General features: G+C 34.1%; 1 non-coding gene across 1 annotated transcript; it reads left to right on the top strand.

Moving 5' to 3' along the window:
* The first annotated feature begins 2287 nt into the window (after positions 1–2287).
* LOC113833737 lies at positions 2288–2470 on the top strand. Its single transcript, XR_003481884.1, has one exon. It is a non-coding gene; the product is annotated as a U2 spliceosomal RNA (small nuclear RNA).
* Positions 2471–3658: the final 1188 nt, after the last annotated feature.

Consider the following 3658-nt stretch of genomic DNA (forward strand, 5'->3'; position numbering starts at 1 on the left):
AAAAGCCTTCCCTCTCATCTAACACAAAGACAGGAGGAGACTCTATTCTTTTTTATCTTCAATCCTCCAGGATTGCATTCCTAAAGTAGACTTTGCAGCTTGCCTGGCCTCATTCCACCTACAAAGCACAAAATGAGTAAGGGCAAGGAGACTGTATGAGGGAAGTAAATGCTCCCTCTGCTTATAATTACGGTTACTTCACTGAGTTTCATGTGCACTCGTGCTAACCCATATTCACTTTTAGCCATTCTTTTAATGTTTTACAGGGCATTACTTTCTTTCGATTTTGAGGCTTCAGCTTTCTCCAGTTACTCCGTTGAACCAGGAATTACATCCTCAGCTATACCTTCTTCTAGATTAAATGCTAATCTTTTTAAGTCAATAACAACCCTCAATAGATACATAAAAATTAGGATCCTATAGCTTCTGTCTCCCACATTGTTTGCACTTTTTAAGAGCAAAAACACTATGTTTCCTTTGTTTGATTGCTAAGCCAAACTTCGATGCATATTACAAGATGGCAATCAATTTCTATGCTGTAGTATTTCTATGTAGCATGGAACCTGATGATAGAACATGATTTTCCATCATAGCAGAAGTACAATGTATAATCACCATAAGCAGAAGGTCACAACTGCTAAGAGTTAAATGATTCAGCCATTTTACATTTAAAATGTGGCATATTTACAGCAGGTATTTCCTTTTAGAAAGGAAATTCATTATGAGAGACTTTTAATTTCAAACTTTGTTTTTGTTCATTTTTTATGTAAAATATTTAAAGGTTAGCCAGTCAATAAGATACATGAAAACATAGTTTTAAATGTTAATTATCACACTTATGAAGAATAGTTCATTCTCATGATAACTTTCCTTGAATAAGTGGAACTCCTTTTTTAACCCATGAAGTTCCTCATATGTATATGCATGAAGACTGTCTGAGACATTGGATTTGAGAATCTAGACCCCTTTCCATACAGGTCCAAACTCAATATGTCTGACCTCTATTTTTATTTCCTGGTAGGGTTTTACACTTTTTAAATTTTTGCTTTTATCTTTTTGGGGGGATTTCATTTGGCTTTGTTTGTTTGTGTTACTTCACAGTTCTATTGGTTTGCTAATGTTTTTAGTCTACAATAAATTTATTTTTATCAATACATTGTTATCATAGTATTTAGTCTTTGAGTACTAAAATGTTACTGAGTCTTCTCTCTCTCTCTCTCTCTCTCTCTCTCTCTCTCTCTCTCTCTCTCTCTGTGTGTGTGTGTGTGTGTGTGTGTGTGTGTGTGTGTGTGCAGATATTAGGAATATTTTACAAAAGGTTTCATATGACTTTTCTAAAATGTCTTTAATGTTATTTATCCCACTTCTTATTCCTTCTAGACTGATTTCCTATCATTTCTAAGTGTTCATCTTGACACTATGTCTATTTTTCTCCTCATGTATTTGTGGTAACCATTTTATTCATTCATTCTTTTCCATTTAATTTTTGCTTCCTCAGCTTTTGTTTCTGTAAGATAGTGACTTACTATATACTGTTAGTGCTGACCTAGAGTTGGTGACCTCCCTTCACCCTCCTAGAGGTAGGATTATAGACATACAGTTAAATAAATTCTTAACTTACTTAAAGTAGCTATGTGAAGATTCTTTTTTGCTATTTCTTCATTGTTCAAATGGAGGCATGTTTTTTATTAGCTCTTCTTTTCAATAGGAAACACAATTTACATAATAGTACATTTTGACATTTTGCAGCACTGGACTTTTATCTTCTTTTAAAAGCTATTCAGTAAAGTAATGCACAGCTCTATTAATTTCTGTCAGTCTTCCTGGTAATCTTCATGACCTGTTACTTTGACCTTTCACTCTCTCTAGAGTCTTTTGAAGGTTCTTTGTGTTTGTAGAGGATTCCTCACTTTCAATACTCAAAATTATCTTAGGAAACTTGAGAAATTGTTTGACTTCCAGTGCCACAGTAATCACTTATTCTGAATTGTTAGATTTCCCCCTGGGTAATTATTGATTTGTATTCATCCTCTGACTGTATGCATATTCCTGAGTCTCTTTTTATTTACTTATCCTCCTCGTTGATTCCCCTATTGTAAAGTTCTGCCACTCAATACTGCTTAACCTTCTCAGAGCAACAAGGCTGCCTTGTTCTGCTGGGAGCCCTGCATCTGTATCTCATTATGGATGGATTTCTTCACGTAGAATGACATGTGATGGGTTGCTGCACCATGTGTCTATTCCCTTGGGGAATCTGGGTCCACATATATAATGTCTGAAAAGTTATATCACTTCTCAGCCATTGGACGAGGATCAAGTGTAGTGTCTGTTCTTAGGAGTCTAAACTAATATGGATTCTAAAATCTATGACAAATTTTTATTTAATTTAGCTATTTATGTCATAAGAGGAAATACTGGTTATTCTACCATGAGTAGAAGTGGAAGGTCCCAATTCATTGTCACAGTTTTTACAAGGAAAGTCTTTTTATCAGCCTTACCTTCCTTTTTTACTTTGTCATAGTCCTAAGAATCCATTGCAGCAGAGAACTGCGTCAGATGACAGTTTTTTTTTTTTTTTTGAGAGAAAGAAAGAAAGATAAATAGATAGGTGGTAGGTGACAGAAAGACAGACAGAAATAGATGATAGAAGTTAGTAGATAGATAGATAGATAGATAGATAGATAGAGATAGATAGTAAAAAGAAAAAATAAAAGTGTATGATAGTAAAGAACTCCAAAATATTAATCCGGGAAATTATCCAGTAACTCTGATTTTAAAGCTGGGTCTTTGTGGATCATTACAGTATGAGAGTAAAGTAAGAAGAAAATAGATTCTCTATCACACTTAATGCCAAATTTAGTATTTAGTGTAAGAGCCTAGAACAAGACTGTAAACAAGAAGGAAATATATTAAAATATGTTCCATAGGAAGAGAGTAAAGATTTAGGATTAAAGTTATTTGACTGCTAACCCACAAACTGAAAAGCATTTATAATTATGACATATTTACTTAATGGGACTAGTCTAATTATCAAGCATTTACAACAATTATAAAAATAAAGATGAATAAAATTGCTTTGTATAGTGTAATTATATAATCTAAGTTTAAGATAATTGGTTTGAGCAAATTTTATTCAAATACATTCTAATTTATGATTTTTCAGTGTTGACTATATTTTAACTCAGATATAATAAGTTATTTGTGGTTTCTCACTAAACAGAAAGTGCCCAGGGAAAAATAATTTGATCAACTGTCAGAAGAGTGATTTTTGTTTGTTGGTTGATTTTATTTAATTTTACTACAAATGTAATCCCAAATTTGTATCTCCAGAAATGAAGAAGCAAGCCAGTGCAACTCAATGCAGACATTTCTGGGATGCATTTAATGTCTCCACATAAGTTCACATAGTGAGCTGTTGTCCTAAGCTTTGTGAAAATATACATGAGTGCATGCATGCACATCCACCCTTTCCCTACACACACACACACACACACACACACACACACACACACACACACACACACACGGGGGCTGAGAGCCAAGGTTAGTTACTCAGTAATCTCCATCTGCCCAAGGACAGGGAAACTTCCTGGAAAGCTGGCAGTTGTAGTTCTTGTGAAATAACAAGTCATATGTTCGCTCCCATAAACAAGCTTAT

Source organism: Cricetulus griseus, chromosome 2 (genome assembly GCF_003668045.3).
Source record: "Cricetulus griseus strain 17A/GY chromosome 2, alternate assembly CriGri-PICRH-1.0, whole genome shotgun sequence".
In the NCBI taxonomy this organism is placed as follows: Eukaryota; Metazoa; Chordata; class Mammalia; order Rodentia; family Cricetidae; genus Cricetulus; species Cricetulus griseus.